Source organism: Armigeres subalbatus, chromosome 1, assembly GCF_024139115.2.
Source record: "Armigeres subalbatus isolate Guangzhou_Male chromosome 1, GZ_Asu_2, whole genome shotgun sequence".
NCBI classification, from domain to species: domain Eukaryota; kingdom Metazoa; phylum Arthropoda; class Insecta; order Diptera; family Culicidae; genus Armigeres; species Armigeres subalbatus.
The window spans coordinates 285,614,297-285,633,375 of record NC_085139.1 but is presented as its reverse complement, the minus strand read 5'-3'; the positions used below and the strand labels follow the sequence as shown (position 1 = coordinate 285,633,375).

Below are 19,079 nucleotides of genomic sequence, written 5' to 3'. Positions count from 1 at the left end.
TCTAAGCCGTTTCTCGATGGATTTTCAATGTTTTTGGGCCATTCGATCAAGGATGAGTCAACGCTTCTTTGTATTTATATGAAAATACTGAATTTTAACTATTTATTATCAAAAATTGATAAAAAGTTTAGAAATAGGTCAACCAACCAATCACGTACATGCATCACTAGCACAGACATCAAATCAATCACTTGCGGGTTTGGATCTAATCCTCAGTTTGAACAAGATTTTACGCATAGCAGACGCATCAAAGCGATCGTAGCGGAGCGGACACAGCATCACGGAGGCGCTAATGACATTTTCAAAGGAAATCCATCGCATTGGTGGTGGTGCTCGATGTGTTGCTGCAGATCATTCAACCTCAACGAACCCGAATGTCATATGAAGAAAAGGTTGACCATAAAAATAGCACTGTGGCGATCCCGCACCGCCAGTGCCGATGCTGAAAATGTATTACAAATTGTGGTGTCAGTTAGTTGGAAAGGAACATTGGGAAAAGAAATTGGTTCTTCTCAAGACCAACATTTTACGAAAAGAAAGAGTTAATTGCGAAAATGGACTGTTTCTGTGGCATCGGGTTTGGCGTGGTAGTTTGGTTGTTGTTAGTGATTCCATCCATTCAAATTTACTACATCATCTCCCTCCGACGCGCTATCAAATTCGCTATTTACGATTGAGTTTTGCACTTTGAAGAAAGTTTATTTTGGATAGTCGGATCAACCTTCTTTTGTATAAAATGAATGAAGACGCCACCTCAGTGGAAACTATCTACAGCAACCACCATCGGTGAACGTCGCTCGGACAGACAGATGGCAAGAGATAATAATTGGTAATATGGAGAAACTTCGTCTTGAGTGAAATTTCTGCTGTTATTCCTCGTAACAATACACATCTAAGATAAACTAAATCTCATATTCAAATTCAGAATCGAGAAAATTTCATAGGATTCTTAGACTTTGTCATTCTCCGAACGGTCCGTTGTCTGCGAAATCCCGATCGAAATGGCTCGCGCGCGCCGAAAAGCAGCTTTCTTATATCTAATAAAGTAATTCCATTAGCCCCGCCCCTTCATTAATCGTTATGAGTGCACATTATATTCACACCCATATCAGATCACAAAGTGGCGGGGCTAACGTTCTTAATTTATTAAATCCAAGAAAGCTGCTATTCGGCGCGCTCATCGTTTTGATCGGGATTCAGTTCGACATTCGATGCAGCGGAGCGTATACAGCAGCACGAAGGCGGTCGGACAATTTCAACGCAAGGTGCTGTCAAGCATTTGGATGCAGTTAGTTATTGGAAAGACGCATTGGGAAAAGAAAATTGGTTCTTCTCAGGACCAGTATTTTATGGAAAGAAAGAGTTAATTGCGAAAATGGATTGTTTCGGCCGCATCTGGTTTAGCGTGGTAGCTTGGTTGCTGTTAGTGATTCCACCCGTTCAAATTAATTGCATCATCTCCCTCCACTGCGCTATCAAATTTATTAGTTACGATTGAGTTTTGCACTTTGAAGAAAGTTCATATCGGATTGTCGGATCAACCTTCTTTTGTATGCATAAAAACCTTTTTGGAGGACACCATCCTCAAAAATGGCCGAAATAAAGGAGAAATAAGCAGAATCAGAAGTGGCGTGAAACCAAACTCAAATATATTTATATGCAACGTTTGGTCTTCGCCCGCGATGTAAGCGTTCGTGGCAAAGTAAGGATTGTGATGTCCCGACTGAAAGCCAGTCGAGTGGCTTCAGCGGCCAATGAGTCATGTTAATTCCACGGTTAGAGACTCAAAGTCCATCCAACTCGGAACAACTATTCGACTTCTTTATTCAGTTGGCCTCCGAGCAGTTTGCTCAATGTTAATAAAACGACACAAATTATTATGGCAAATACTATCAATTTTGAATAGCTACGTAGTCCTATGTCACCTTTGCGTACAACCCGATTGGGCTGCACCTTTGAGTTTTTTCATCGAAAATAAAATGCGCCGTGTTTTGACGTTTATTTTGTTTGTATCAAGGTTGGTCATTAGTTCGTATTTTTCCTATTTTTCCCATTTTTCCTTCTCCTCGAAGTTCTAAACATAGAAAAATTAAAATAGCGCTAGTGGAAAAACGGTTGCAGCAGCAGCAGGAAATTGTGGATTGTCTATCGGGACTGGAAGCGACAGCGGAATATTATCTATGCAGGAAGCAATAGATTATTTTCATTTATCACCACTTAATTATTGAACCCGTGCAAGCTCAGTGCAATGTTAGAAGCGGCACTTCAACCGGCAGCATTCGGATTGTAAGTCCTTTATTAAAAGAGAATATTTCTCCTACGTTTTTTTTCTCCTTAAACTATTTATCTCAATAGGATTGCATATGCGGCACATCGTGGGCTTCAATTAATAATATCGACGACGATCAAAGTTTGTACGGTCAACCGGACCAACAGGATGATCTCAATCTGGATGATGACATGGAGGAAGAAGCCGCACAAGAAGAATCATTGGTTTTACACGAGGACAAACGCTACTATCTGGAGGTATACAGAGAATAAATTGAAACCATCGTGCAAGAGAATGATAAACTGGATAAACCTTTAATTGAACCGTAAACCACGTACGACGGAGTAAATCCAGTAGTTTTCGCACGACGACTATATAGCTGATGAGGCATTCCACGGGGGCATGTCAGTCGATCCTGAGCGACCATTTCGAAAATATTTGAAACTCTGCACAGTTTTTCAATTTCATCTAAATCGTCATTTTTCGATATCAAATCTTCATATTGAGTCACGACTAACTTTTCAAAAGGGTGTATGTGAAAATGGTTCAAAAATATTTAAAAAGCTGCACAGCAAAAACGGAATGTTCGATTGTTATGATTTTTTCAGCAAAGTTAGACAACTAAATGGTGATTCTTAAGAAAATGTGCACAGTAAAAAAAAATTTTTTGTCACAAAAACTCAAATATCTCAAAACCCTATCTTTTTTCGAACGTAATTTTTTTAGGGAAAACGGTCCATTATATTAGCTATCTACCATGAAAATTTGGTGATGGTAAACTAATAAACAAAAAGTTATGACATTTCAAACATTTCACAATTTTCACATTTAGTAAAAAAAATTTTTTTTCTGTGTAAGTTATTTCGAGAATTGCAGTTTGATGCTGATTTTATTGTTAAGGGACGTGATTTAAACAAGTTGTTTCCATGATATTTTGATTTAATTATTCATAGCATCTATAAGAAACTTAGACACGATCCAGTGTTGTGATCAAAAGTATTGATAGTGTCATAATTTTCATTGCACGTGACTGGCGAAAAATTCTTTTAATAGTGTTGAAACCTGTTGATAATAACGTTGATAGAAACATATCAGAAATGTTATTTTTAAGACAAAAGCTGCAAAATCAAAGATTTATATACACGTGTACGTCTATAGTTTACCTGCAAAAAATATACCTATTAGAGAATAGACTTTATGATCGGGAGGAAACGGGTATCTTCATCAACAACAAATGCATGATAGGTACATACCATGACAATGCTCACGAAAAAGCAAAAAAATTACTACTACTAAGGTTGTTAAAGATCTTATAGTAATTTTTTTCTTCAGTCAAGCAAATGACACCAAATTAGTCAGTAAAAACTTAAAAGTGATTTTGTTTATTGAAATATTACGAACAACATGAGTAGCCGCTTTCTCAACTGTTGTAGGCCGTTTGATGGAAAAAAGTGTTCAAAAGAGTTACGAAATCTCACCGAAAGCACCATAGATAAACTGAAAGCGACTGGTTATGCTCCAATGTCCACATTGAATACAAATTTACGCATTTGCACGTCCTGCCGTCTAAACGTTGACAAAAGAGCAATCTGTATATCATCGGTTGAGCAGAGCGCAGGAAGTTCGAAAACGACAGCAACTGAGGAATTGCCAGATGTATCGACAACAACTGAGGAATTACCAGAAGTATTAAGTGCTGAGAGCCTTGCCACCGTACCATCAGCGAAATCTGTTTCAACAAATCAATCGGAAGATGAGTGTATCCAAAAGGTCAACATCGAACGCTTTAACGAGGGCATAGCTGGGATAAAAGTGACTCCGATTAAATGGAGTAAGATGGACTACGTTTATTACCCGGAGAAAAAATACCGTGAAATAAACGAAGCTGTACGAAGAAACCTCTTCAAATTAGGACCTGATGATGTGGAAAATACAGACTACGATGAGGTAATTATAAATATGAAGGAAAGGTTCTCGAATGCAGCCACGACAAGGAAAGAAAAATTATTGATTTTGTCGATGCTGCCAAGTTCGTGGTCTATTCAGGATGCCATTGATGAGTTCAAAACCAATAGAAATACAGTAAAGAGGCAAAACAATTGAAGAATAACTGTCTTTCAACCAAAAATACTAGGTCTAGTACTGCATTAACAGATGAGACAAAAGAAATAGTAGTTCAATATTTTGAAGATGATGAAGTAAGTCGAGCTATGCCTGGTCAAAAAGATTATGTATCAGTAAAAAGATGGAAAGCGTCAAGCAATCCAAAAACGATTAATGATGACGACTTTGAAAGAAGCGTACACACGCTTCAAGGAAATTCACGATAATATTAAAATAGGTTTTCCTCATTTGCAAGCCTTCGGCCAAGGCAATGTAAGCTTCTTTCCAATTCAGGAACACATAATGTGTGTGTGCACAACCCATGAGAATATTAATCTTATTTTACATAGTTTGAAAAGAATCAATTTAACAAAGGATATTAAAATGTTAACTGGTAGTCTTTTGTGTGAAAATACAACATCAAATTGCTATCTACGATCTTGTTCGGATTGTCCAGATTCTTCATCATTGGAAAATACTTTATTCGCTGAGTTTGAAGAAAAATATATTGATCAGTTATCATTTGAGCAATGGGTGACCACGGATAGGTGTGACATAGAAACTATTGTAAAACCTGTAGATGAGTTTGTGTCATATTTTTGCTTGAAATTAGAAAGTTTAATCCCTCACGATTTCATTAAAACAGAACAATCCAGCTTTTTAAAAATACGAAAAATACATTACAAAATGGTGAATTTTTAGTCATTTGTGATTTTTCTGAAAATTACAGCTTTGTATTGCAAGATGAAGTGCAGTCCCATCACTGGAACGTACAACAAGCTACAATTCATCCATTCGTTATTTATTTTAATGGAAGTACGCAAATTGAACACTTAAGTTTTATTATAATTTCCGAAGATTTAAGACACGATTCAGTATCCGTAAACTTGTTCATTGAACAAATGATTAACTTTTTACGCGTTGATAAGCATAAAGAAGTCAAAAAGATATATTTCATGTCTGATGGAGCAGCGTCGCAGTACAAAAATCGTAAGAATTTTTCGAGCCTATGTCAATTTAAATCAATGTACGGAATTGATGCAGAATGGCATTTTTTTTCTACATCACATGGCAAAGGTCCTTGTGATGCTATTGCACGCTAACTTGAAATAACCCAGTGACCGGGTCGTTTGTACCCGGATTTTTTCAATGTTAGCAGTTGTCAAAATCTGGGTATGTCAACAAAATAGATCTGAGTCAGACGAACCCGAAATCTGGGTAACCGGGGACTTAAACATTTTCGGATATAACAACATGGCGTCGACGTCGTATGCTGGAGTAAATGCTAGGGGATTTTTCTGAATGCAGCAAGAAAAAGGTAAGCATGGTCAAATGAATGGCAGCGGAGCATTGTCGGCACAGCCGGCAAGTGATATGCGTTTGGGGAAATTGTTTTCTTTAACATTTTTTACACAATAATAATTTTCTGGAGCGAAAATAGCTGGGTACCGGTTACCCAGATTTTTTCGCTTGTTCGGTTACCCATATTTGAGTTTAGGTACCCGAACCCAAATTAGAGTAACCACGGTTTTGCCGAATCTGGGTCACTTTGACATGATTCTGGGTAGGTCCAGGTTAGCGTGTGGAGGAACAATAAAGCGCATGGCCACAAGAGCAAGTTTAGCCAAAGAACGAGAGCATCCAATTAAAACTGCGAAAGAACTTTTTGATTGGGCAAATCGTAGAAAAGAAAAAGATTTAACCAAATTATCATTTTGTTTTACTACTACTGAAGAGTACGAAATAAAGGCTTCAGAGCTCAGCGAGCAATTTAATAACGCGAAAACGATCCAAGGAACCCAAAATTTCACTGTTTCATTCCATTGTCGGAAAATAAAATTAAAAGCAAAACTATACTCAAACTGTGCTGATAATAATTCAAAAGTGTTCGATATTTTAAAAATTTGAATAAAAATAAATAAAAAATAAGTATTAATAAACTGTTTTCATGATATCATAACCCATACCAAAATTCAAACCCAAAACTCTTAGAGTTTCTATAACAACATTGTGTAACTGCCACATTTAATTTAATACTTAGGATAATATTAATCCATTTTTATTTATTTATACATATAATATTTATACATATAATATACATAATATCGATGAATACATAAATATGGAATATCATACAAACAACTTGTTTAACTCACGCAAGGCCCTTAACAATAAAATCAGCATCAAACTGCGATTCTTGAAAAAAAAATACACGGAAATTTTTTTTTTGTTTACTTATTAGACAGAAGCTGTACGACCGTGATCAGTTTAAATTTAATTTTATTGGCATATCGGTCTCGATGCTGCTCGTATAGAGGAAGGGAGCAGCGTGTGTGCGAAAGCAGATGGGAAAGGATGTACGGCAAATGTTATCGGACGCGATAAGTTTAATTATTCTCAAATGGTGTTGAAGTACTGCGAGGCCATTTGAGAATAATTTCACAATTATCGCGTCCGTCTTTGCCGTACATCCTGTTTCTTTCCCATCTGCTTTCGCACACACGCTGCTCCCTTCCTCTATACGAGCAGCATCGAGACCGATATGCCAATAAAATTAAATTTTTTGTTTACTATATGTGAAAATTGTGAAATGTTTGAAATGTCATAACTTTTTTGTTTATTAGTTTACCATCACCAAATTTTTATGGTAGATAGCTAATATAATGGACCGTTTTCCCTAAAAAAATTACGTTCGAAAAAAGATAGGATTTTGAGATATTTGAGTTTTTGTGACAAAAATGATATTTTTAAAGGCAAAAAAAATTTTTTTTTACTGTTCACATTTTCTTAAGAATCACCATTTAGTTGTCTAACTTTGCTGAAAAAATCATAACAATCGAACATTCCGTTTTTGCTGTGCAGCTTTTTAAATATTTTTGAACCATTTTCACATACACCCTTTTGAAAAGTTAGTCGTGACTCAATATGAAGATTTGATATCGAAAAATGACGATTTAGATGAAATTGAAAAACTGTGCAAAGTTTCAACTCAATAGAAAATCATGAATTAAAAATTTTCTTAAATTTTGATGCTGTTGCTTGGAATCGCTCCGTCCTATTCGACGGCTTTGGTAAACTTTCGCAATTTACTGTCGAAGTACATATATGTACTTCGACAGTAAATTGCGAAAGTTTACCAAAGCCGTCGAATAGGACGGCTAATCGCAGTTTTCTGGAATCTTTGTATAAGCTTTTTGTAAAGGTTGTTGGCGTCGTTGATACTTCTCTTGTTTACCTTGTTGACACACTGGCCGAGTTCAATATCCGTGTTGCCAAGGAGGAAAACTGTAATCGATTTGTTGAGGACTTTGCGGACTTTGTCGGATTTGTTGATATCTGCGTGGAACACATTCAATAACCACTGGACAATGCCCAGGCGAAGATCAATCATATCTATAGGCCTTTTCATGTGACACTGCCGAGACTGCACATTGTTTACAACCGCTGAACAGGCCTGCAAGTCCGAAGCTGTCACTTTCATAGAAGAACTGTCAATTGACGATGGAATCAGCTGTTTTTAAACGTCTCGTGAAAAGGCCCATACCGGGGTCAGAGAAAGTGACATCTACCAGGATACAGTGGTCAGTGTTCGGTTCGGAACTGATGGTGCATAATTTGAAAACATAATATCGTAGCAATCTTTTTTTCACTTTCTTCCAGGTCCTCGGTCGCGTTATGATTTATGAGGAATATTGCATCCTAGTCAAGAAGTGCGAGTTTCGGGCGGAAACTATTCGTTACGGACGTCAAATGAACGGGGATGTGTTTATTCTCAGGTCGCTGAAATTCAACATTCAGAGTATCATCACAATTGCGATAGAATCGGTCAATCCTTCTTCTTCTTCTTATTGGCATTACATCCCTACACAGGGATAGAGCCGCCTCGTAGCTTAGTGTTCATTAAGCACTTCCACAGTTATTAACTGCGAGGTTTCTAAGCCAGGTTACCATTTTTGCATTCGTATATCATGAGACTAACACGATGATACTTTTATGCCCAGGGAAGTCGAGACAATTTCCAATCCGAAAATTGCCTAGACCGGCACCGGGAATCGAACCCAGCCACCCTCAGCATGGTCTTGCTTTGTAGCCGCGCGTCTTACCGCACGGTTAAGGAGGGCCCCAATCCTACGGTCAATCCTACGTAGCTGCAAAAAATATTAGACGGGTTACAAAAGTAAACAAATCGTACCCTCTATTACCCACAAAAGGAGGAGTCCGGCGAGCACAAGATTCTTGGAATTGGCGAACTGTATCTAGATTGTGTCATGCATGATCTGCAAAATATGTATTCTGAGATGGACAACGAAGTAGCAAATCCAATGGTGGCAATGGATTGCAAAGCCGTTGAATAAGGGACTGGATGAGGACATCGAAAACGAAACGGTCTCCATTGCATTGGTTGGAACAAAAACTAGGAAAAAATAGAAGAATTTTCAAGATGAATTACGATTTGGATTCGCTTGCTGCTCGGTAATTTTGGGCCAGACATCACAGGTCCCAATATTCTTCCATTCGACACACCATTCGAAGTGGACAAAGTTCTACTGGGATCAGTAAAGGATTCAATCATTCAATGTTTTCCATAGGAGAACCCGAGAAGGTCCACTCTGTGAAAAACCAAATAGAAATGTCAAATTCTAAATTTTTAAAGCCGTAATTGCGCAGAAACCTTTGCATTAAGGAGGTGGCCAGATTCTTCCAACAGCCCGGCGTGTATCCTATATGTAGCCGTGTAGCCACCTGTCGATTGTATTTGCTCCGTCCTGGCCAGAGGACGGGTCACGTAAGTCAGTACGCGCCTGTACCCAGTTCTCCGTTGTACACCATCAAGGCATTAATTCCAACGATCGATTCGTTTGGATTCTAAATATGACCTCCGGACCTCGGTGTTTCATCATTGGCAAATTGTCCCGGCTGACCCGCTGAACAAAACTATCGTCAATCGCCAGAATTTCAGCCTGCCTTGCCTTTGGCGCGTGAAGTCATAACAAAAACCCGCCGAAGAAATGGTCTTTCTGAGGACGTTTTGATTAACAAATTCTTCGACGATCCTATGTTGCTGAAACTGGCCCGCAGGGACGTCCTATCTCAGAAAGATAGGAATCTTAGATAGGAAACTCCACAACAATTTAGAAATAGAGGCAAACTGAGAAAAAGGAACACCTGAATAGTAACCATTGAATATAAATAATATCCGTAAGCCGCCCGCCGGAACGTGGCTTTAGCAGCCAACTCCGTCTCACCAAATCGTAATTCATCTAATCGGATCAGAACCACAACTCTTATATCCTAATTCACAACACGTGACACTAACGGAAGTCGCTCCATGGTCAGAAATGTCCGGACGAGGATCGTGGGAAGGCACATCCGCCGGCTCCGTCGGAGGCCCAGTGACCTATATACGTGACTTCCCTGCAACGATGAGTCAATGTAAGTAGTACACTTTTTCTTACAGTTTGTTTTCTATTAAGGCAATTAAGGTTTAATTGAACAGGGAAACAAACGACTTCTCGTAAGGCAAACCATCGACGCCGTCGTTCTATGAGTCCCAGAGGGAAAATGAACAACGGTCTCGTAGCCCCCTGGGGGAATACGAGAGTGGACCAATGCAACTAGCGACGGAAAAGGAGTATATCCTGGACTAGAAGCTAGAGCAACTAGGACTAGAGCAACACAACCGTTTGAGTTAAGACCGGGCAAGTTTATTATTATTCATATGTTTTACATAATTTTCATTCAAAATTTAAAATTAACATACAACACTTTCTGGTAATCTTTCGGGATATTTTCTGGAATACTTTTGAAATTCTTTGTGGATATCAGTATAAGATAGGAATCCACAAAAAATACCAAAAGAAATACCATCACGAGGCGGTTTGAGAAGTATCGTTAAAATAAAGCAGAAGTAAATAATATACTCCTTCCGGATTTGCTTTGGGAATTCCTCGGGGAATTCTTCTAAAATTCTTCCGAGAATTGCTTCGGGCATGCCTCCAGAAATTTGTTCTGGAATTACTCAAAGAGATTCTCTCGGGAATGCTTAATACACCTAAAATAATCTTCGAGTGCGAATTACTGGAGTGCGCTCATTAAGTCCTCCGGAAATTCCTTCGGGCAGCCTTCCAAGAAATACTTTGGGAAACCCGCCTGGAATTGCTCTTGAAGTTTTTTTGGGAATTCTTCCGGAATTTTTTTCAGAAACCGTCTGGGAACTTCTCCGAGAAGTCGGGAATTCCTGTGAGAATTATTCCAACATAAATTCGAAAATTCCTCCGGGAATTCTCCTGGAAACTCCTCGAGGAATTCCTCCTGAAATTTCTTCTTCTTCTTATTGGCATTGCATCCCCACACTGGAACAGAGCCGCCTCGTAGTTTAGTGTTCATTAAGCACTTCCACAGTTATTAACTGCAAGGTTTCTAAGCCAGGTTACCATTTTTGCATTCGTATATCATGAGGCTAGCACTTCTTCTTCTTCTTATTGGCATTACATCCCCACACTGGGACAGAGCCGCCTCGCAGCTTAGTGTTCATTAAGCACTTCCACAGTTATTAACTGCGAGGTTTCTAAGCCAGGTTACCATTTTTGCATTCGTATATCATGAGGCTAGCACGATGATACTTTTATGCCCAGGGAAGTCGAGACAATTTCCAATCCGAAAATTGTCTAGACCGGCACCGGGAATCGAACCCAGCCACCCTCAGCATGGTCTTGCTTTGTAGCCGCGCGTCTTACCGCACGGCTAAGGAGGGCCCTTGAGGCTAGCACGATGATACTTTTATGCCCAGAGAAGTCAAGAAAATTTCCAAACCGAAAATTGCCTAGACCGGCACCGGGAATCGGGAATGAAATTTCTTCATGAACTTTAATTTCCGGAGGAACTCCTAGACGAATTTCAGAGGAACTCCTCGAGGAAATCCCGGAGAAACTCCTAGAGGTGTTCTTAGTTGGAATTCCCGAAGAAATTCCTTTAGAAATTTCCGGAAAACTCTAGCAGGATTTTTTGGAGGAATTCCTAGAGGAATCCACAGAGGAATTCCTGAAGGAATCTCCAGAGGAATTCCTGAAGAAATCCCCAGAGGAATTCCTGGATGAATTCCCATATAGGAACGCCTGGAGTAATTCCCAGAGGAATTCTTGGAGGAATTCTCGGAATAATTCCTGGAGAAATTCCAGGAGGATTTACCGGGAGGAGGATTTACATCGGAGAGATTCCCGAAGAAATTCAAGGAGGAATCCCCAGAGGCATTCCCGGAGAAATGCCTAGAGGAATTACCTAAGAAATTTCTGGAGGAATTACCAGAGAAATTCCTGGAGGAAATATCGAAGGAATTTCTGGAGTAGTTCCTGTAGGAGTTCCCGGATGAATTTCTGGAAGAATTCCCATAGAAATTGCCAAAGAAATTTTTGAAGAGGAATTACCACAGAGGAATTACCGGAGAAATTCCTGGAGGAATTACCGGAGGGATTCCCCGAGGAATCACCGGAGGAATTCTTGGAGGAATCACCGGAGGGGTTCCTGGAGGAATTATTGGAGGAATTACCGGAGGAATTCCTGGAGGAATTACCGGAGGAATTCATGGAGGAATTTCCGGAGGAATTCCTGGAGGAATTACCGAAGGAATTCCTGGAGGAATTACCGAACGAATTCCTGGAGGAATTACCGATGGAATTTCTGGAGGAATTACCGAAGGAATTCCTGGAGGAATTACCGGAGTAATTCCTGGAGGAATTACCGAAGGAATTCCTGAAGGTATTTCTGGAGAAGTTCCTGTAGGAATTTCTGGAGGAGTTCCTGTAGTAGTTCCCGGAGGAATTCCTGGAAGAATTCCCATAGAAATTCCTATAGCATTTCCAGGTGGAATTTTTGAGGAATTTCTGAAGGGATTCCTGCTGAAATTACTGGAGAAATCCATGGAGTTCCTGGTGGAATCTCCAGAGGAACTCCTGGAGGAATTTCTGGAGGGATTCCAGGAGGAATTTCAAGAAGAATTACTGGAGAAATTTCTGTAGGAGTTCCTGGAGGAATTTCTGGAGGAGTTCTCATAGGAATTCCTGGAAGAATTCCCACAGGAATTGCTAGAAGAATTCCCGGGGGAATTTCTGAAGGGATTCCTGCTCAAATTACTGGAGAAATGCATGGAATTTCAGGAGGAATTAACAGAGGATTTCCTGGAGACATTTTCAGAGGAATTCCGATTTTTTACCGAATTCCGATCCGAATTTTCCAATGGAATTGTGAGGGAGTTCCGAGAGGAGCTCCTGGCGGAATTCCAGGAGGAATTCCCGGAAGAATTCCTGGAAGAACTCTGGGAGCAATTTCTAAAAGAATTCCCGGGTGAACTCCTGGAGGAATTTAGAAAGAAATTATTATATAATTTACAAAGGAATTCCCAGAGAAATTCTTGGTGGAATTCCCGGATAAATTCCCCTAAGAATTCTCGGAGAAATTCCCGGAGAAACTCCTGGATGAATTTTCTGAAGAATTCTAGGGGGAATTTTTGGTGGAATTACCGGAGGGTTTTTTTTTTAGGAATTCTCGAAGGCATTCTTTGAGGAATTCTTGAATTATTAGAGGAATTCCCGTAGGAATTCGCGGAGTAATTTCTAGAGGAGGGATTTCCTGCTGCAATTCCCGAAAGAATTCTCGAAGTAATTGCCGAAGGAATTCTCATAGAAATTCGCGAAGGAATTCCTCGAGAAATTGTCGAAGGATTTTCGGATGAATTTCCGAAGGAATTTTCCTGGAGGAATACCCGATGAAATTCTCAGACAAATATCCAAAGATTTTTCGGTGGAATTCCTAAAGTATTTCCCGGAAAATTTCTCGAAGGGATTCCCCAAGTAATTGCTGAAGGAAAAATAACCCATTAGAATCTCGGAAAAAATTCTGGTGAAATTCCCCCAAAAAAAAATTGATGGAAGATATTTCAAGCATAATTTTTCATAACGACGTATGTAACAATTATGAGGATTCGAGAAATCCTTTGCAGAAAGTTGGCAAAACTTTTTCTAAAACTGTTTTAAAACTAAATCTTTTTTCAATACTTTTTTCCGCTGGCATGCATCATTACATGACACGTAATAAGCGTGCTTCACAGCAAAGCTCAGTTCATTCAAATTCACTGTGAAAACGATAAAATTATACATACACCGGTATGCTACACGTACGTCGGTGTACATTGGTCGGTTTTCCATAGTTGCACGATTGACGCAACTGCAGTTTTGTTTTGTTTTGCTTTTTTTGTTACATAGGTCGCTCTCAGTTCCCATATGTTAAAGCGACGTATGTAACAGTGAGACCTCAAAAATATTTTTTTTTACATACGTCGATTCGCAAAAAGATCGAATTAAAGAATTTTAAGATCTGAAATCAGTAAAATCGATGCGTATTATATAAAGCCGCGTGTGATTGTCACGTTGTATTAAAAACCCCGTTTTGTTTACTTTTGTTACATACGTCGTTATGAAAAATTTTGCTTGATTTGTGGTAGAATATGCAGTCACAGAGAACAGACATACAAGTCCGTTCTCAAACGTGTGTAAGGAATATAACGGCCGTTTTGGAACGCAACACAACTGGCAATCTCGTGGCGGCGCTGGCATCGCAAAGTTTCTCTCGTCAAGAACCTGTCACAAATTTAGGCGCCAACACCCACCATAAACATAAACAACAGATCCTCCTCACCGATGTTTCTCACACTAACGTAAGCGATTTTGCTGCCATCAAGGAGCGCATGGTTTGTTTTGTGATGAGATGTTTCGTTGGTGAACAGCAGCTACCACCTTTGAATGTATTTTCATTATTGTAATTCTTTAGAATCTGTACCGCCCCTTCCATTACCCACAGTAATCGTCACAGCCAGCAGCAAACAGGAGGGTGAAACGCCTGTCATCCGCGGTACAATGGCACTCTACCCAACATCGTTTTTGGTACTTCTGTTTTTGGTACCCTGTTTCTGGGTAGTATACCCGAATGCAGCGCTCATTTTGGGTGATTGGTTCGTACGCAGTTAGTGCCAATTATCGGAAATTATCTTCTCCTGGCGAAAACTTGCAATTAGTCGAGGTACATCGAGTCTTTTGTGTTTGTATGGCTTCTTTATGTCGAAAAATAGCTCGTCGATACTTCCGAAGTTTTGTTAACATGAATTAAACAAAATTAAAACAAAAACATTGTACACCATATTGAATGAATGGTGGGTAGGCGTATTAGCCTTCTCTTCAGTCCCCTGGCAGCAAAGCACTAAACAGATGAAAAGGCCATAATTTGTGCTCAGGGATATTCATGATTTTTCTACCACTCGCTTATGTCCCACCTAGTCGTTTCATTCGGGTTGTGTAGAGGAAGCTAACTAGCATTTCCGGTAGTGAATTGTTTCGGAACACTACCTCTCTTTGATAGTACACAGGATTTTTTTTGACTACAATTTGCAACCAAAGTTTTTGCAACATGTTTAAATAATTTAAAGAAAAATCACATGGTAATTGATATGCGTTAAACATTTAGAATGAGTGCAAAATTGAGAAAATGTAAATCGTGTAAAAACAGAATTTAGTGCAGTTAAAATATTTTACTAATAGTAATCTGGAATGCTATTATAAGCGTATATTCATTCAACAATATGGAATTTAGAAGTGGCATAAGTAGCAAAACCTGTACTTGGTAATTTAATAAGGTTGTTAGAGAGAACGAAATGCATTTCGTAGATTTTGATTTTTTTACCTTGTTGGTTCCATAGTGCATGAAAAATAAACATCAACAATTACCACGTGTCGGAAGAGGCGGCAAGCTTGGTATCATTTTGGCGCGCAATATTTGTTTGAGGAAATGTGACAGCTGGTACGCATGACTCCACGAATGACACCTAGCGCCACCAAACGACGTATTGCCACAGTCAGTATTCTAACGTACGTTGATTTACACAGCTTTTTGAGTAAAATTTGTTCTAGCCTGGATGTCTGTTATCTGTGATGCAGTCTTCGTGAAATCATCAAAAGAACTCTGAGATGAATTTCGTGAAGCCATTTTCGGTTAAAATCTTGATGAAAATCACGGAGATATTCCTAGAGCAATAGCCAGGCATTCCTGGAAGAAATTCCCAAAATCTCCGGAACAATGTCTTTATTTGATTAGTAAAATAATCCCTAGAAATTTTGAAATATATCCTTAGATTTTCTGAAGGATTCCGCAGATCCACAGCAGGTATATCTATAGATTTCCCCATAACAAGTGGAATGCTCCAGAATGCTCAATATTTATATTTCTTATCAAATTTTAATTTTCCCAGCAACCGTGGAAAAATAATTCTCTACTGGTCCATGGATGTGCTGCGTCATCTTCTTCTCGTCTCGGTCTTGATCGAAAACCTTGGATTTCCTCCTGAATCAGCAGTAAACCTGCGTCAAACTGCGGAAATTGTTTCCGAGTACATAGCAGCCGACTACTGAACTGGTTTGTATCATTCATACAAGCTTTGTCCTTTGCAAATTTCAATTTTGTTTTTTTTACAGCACCTTCGTTATGGAATGTGTTGGGCACTTTTAAGTTTTCCGTTTGTTGTTCCCCAGGAGATCCATACGTCGAGCACCTGTGCCAATCTTTACTGCGGCAAATGCCTCCGGGTACATAGCAGCCGACTGCTAAGCTAGTTAGTATGCTTTATAACCTTCGTCCTTCGCAATTTTCAATATAGTTTACTCTCTTTACAGTCTTCATCGCGGATTCTTGGAAAAACGTTCTATTCCTGCTATTTTGGGAAGTATCAAGTTTTCCCCTTGCTGTTTCCGGTAGATCCATACAACGTGCACCGACAAGCACTACCACCACTCGGATAACTTCGCCATTATTTATAAAAATCTTTAATTGAAGTATTGAAATGGAATAAAAATAAACATCGATGGAAAAATTAAACTGTAAACAACAACTCTATGAGGGCAGGCTGGGTACTACCCAAATGGTTCTCTACCCTACTTTGGACTCCGCAAGACACTCCGATCGAATAGAGTTCGCCGCCGTACCAAACTGACAATCTACAAAACGCTCATTAGACCTAGTCCTCTACTGACACGAGACCTGGACGATGCTCGTGGAGGACCAATGTGCAGTTGGAGTTTTCGAAAGGAAAGTGCTGCGTACCATCTATGGTGGGGTGCAGATGGCGGACGGTACGTGGAGGAGGCGAATGAACCACGAGTTGCATCAGCTGCTGGGAGAACCATCCATCGTTCACACCGCGAAAATCGGACGACTGCGGTGGGCCGGGCACGTAGCCAGAATGTCGGATAGTAACCCGGTGAAAATGGTTCTCGACAACGATCCGACGGGCACAAGAAGGCGAGGTGCGCAGCGGGCAAGGTGGACCGATCAGGTGGAAGATGACTTGCGGACCCTTCGTAGACTGCGTAGTTTGCGACATGTAGCCATGGACCGAGCCGAATGGAGAAGACTCTCTTTGTACTTCCAGTTGAAAACCGAAGTGAGCTCTCGCGACAATCGAGTTTTCTCCCGTTTCCTTTTGCCGCAACTACGTGGCGACTAGTGCGCATCATGGCGCACGGCGGTGGCATAGATACGCACTACTCGCGATGCAGTTGCGACATCATGAAATAAGGAAAAACTCAATCGTCGCGAGAGCTCACTTCGGTTTTCAACTGGAAGCACAATATATACCGCACAGGCCACTTAGGCCTTAGTCTGAATAAATCTTCTATATAATAAAAATGAAATGGTCTGTGTTCGTATCCGCATAACTCGAAAACGGCTGGATGGATTTTCTTCATCCCTTGAGCAAATATGTTCGTAATCGTTTCCGACGGGTTTATATGATGTTTTCTCATGCAAAAATCACGAATAAGGTTGACCAAACTGTTAAAAACTAAAATTAAGAACCGTATGGAAATTTCGCATGGGTAGTTCACAACGCGGATTTTCGCCTACTATGCAGGACAACGTCTGCCGGGTCGACTAGTATAATATAAAAATATAATGAATAGTGGATTGGTAAAGGTATTGTTTTATTGCTTGGTTAGTTGATTGATAGTTTGCATAAATGGTAGATTGATTGCTTTATTGGTTGTTTGATTGGTTGGTCGGCTGGCTAGTTGATTGGTTGTTTTTTTTTGCTTGAATGGTTGATTAGTTGGTTGGTTGATTGATTGATTAGTTAATTTGTTAGTTGGTTAAATGGTTAATTGCTTGATTGGTTGGTTAGTTGATTGGTAGCTTACTTGAATGGTTGGTTGGCTGATTGGTTAGTTGCTTGATTGGACGATTGGTTATTGGTTGCTTGATTGATTGGAAGTGGGTTAGAATGATTGTTTAGTTAGTTACTTGATTCGTTTGTTGTTTGCTTAATGGCTGGTTGATTAGTTGCTTGATTGGATAATTGGTATCTTGATTTGTTAGTTAGTTCTTGAATGGTTGGTTGCTTGATTGGTTAGTTGCTTGATAGGTGTAGTATACTTGTAAGTAGCAATAAACTGAGGAGGCTTGGAAATGATTGGCTTACAAGAATGTCACTTGAAATCAGTACATACCTCAGAACGGAAGCAAGTGTTTACCCGTCCTCCCTACAAATTGGCGACGAGGATGAAGAACGTCGAAACATTAAGGAAATTCAGAAAAGTTAGCGAAGAGATATCGGCGGTAAATTCGGAACAAAAGAACAAGCCAGTCTACATCGCAAATTCCTACACCCAAAAAAATCTGAAGGTTCTTTCCACCTGAAAAAATACGTAGATTTTTTCCACCTGAAATTCACGTAACTTTTACCTGATTTTCCGATAGAAATTTCATGCTACGTGAATGTCAGGTAAGTTCTACCTGAGTTTTGGATAGAATTCACCGGACACGTAAGTTTCACTTGAATTTTCTGAAGCATTTGCAGCTACGTGTGCACGTAAAATGTACCTGAAAATTCAGGTGGAAACAACGTTTAGATTATTTGGAGTGTACGGTAAATATTTTTTTTAATGAATATATAATGAATAATTACCATATGCATAGTGATCCTTGGGTAGAGACGTCAACGTCATATGCTTACGCAATTCTTCCATAAAAACCTGTCTTTTTCGGGTTGATTTATAAAATTTCAAGATCTGTGTCAATGGGCTTAACAAAAATGGCATCGACAACGGCCCGGGAATGTTTGTCACCGAAAAAGCGAACATCGTACTTGTGTTCACTACCCGGATGACCTTCACCGTCCAGTATTGGTATCTTTTATGCTTGGCGAACACCAGCTCATGGCGGGTATTGCACGGTCTTGCAAACCAGTCTGGCACCGCTTTTTCATTATCGGTATCGGAAACAATCCGAACACTGACGGATCTCAATCAAATCATAGACGCTATCCGTAACAAAGTACATCACTGCGTTGTACTCAAGGGAAGGAGATCCATGAATGATCCGGATGTTGTGAGCTATGTCCAGAATATCTGCACTATATTCCTCCAATCTCTCGTGCGTGGAGTCTTCGAGCTTATGCTGAATTGTATCCATCGATATGGGACAACGTAGCAATAGTTTTTTGCACAAATCCATGTTCTCTACCACTTCAGAAATACGCGGACGATTATTGAACAGTCGTGTAGGAGAATACGTGTCGTGTGGAAGCCATGATTTGTATTCTTCGAATACAAACTTCAGCAAATAATTTCAGCTCCTGCTAAACAACAAAAACATCGATGCTGTCAGTAATGCA

The 19,079-nt window shown here is 39.7% G+C and overlaps 1 long non-coding RNA gene and 1 pseudogene across 1 annotated transcript; both read left to right on the top strand.

Moving 5' to 3' along the window:
- The first annotated feature begins 7,477 nt into the window (after nucleotides 1-7,477).
- LOC134207404 (116 kDa U5 small nuclear ribonucleoprotein component-like) lies at nucleotides 7,478-10,016 on the top strand (annotated as a pseudogene).
- Nucleotides 10,017-15,670: 5,654 nt separating this feature from the next.
- Nucleotides 15,671-16,609, top strand: LOC134215207 (uncharacterized). Its single transcript, XR_009980073.1, has 3 exons — nucleotides 15,671-15,829; nucleotides 15,889-16,025; nucleotides 16,087-16,609. It is a non-coding gene; the product is annotated as an uncharacterized LOC134215207 (long non-coding RNA).
- The last annotated feature ends 2,470 nt before the right edge of the window (nucleotides 16,610-19,079 follow it).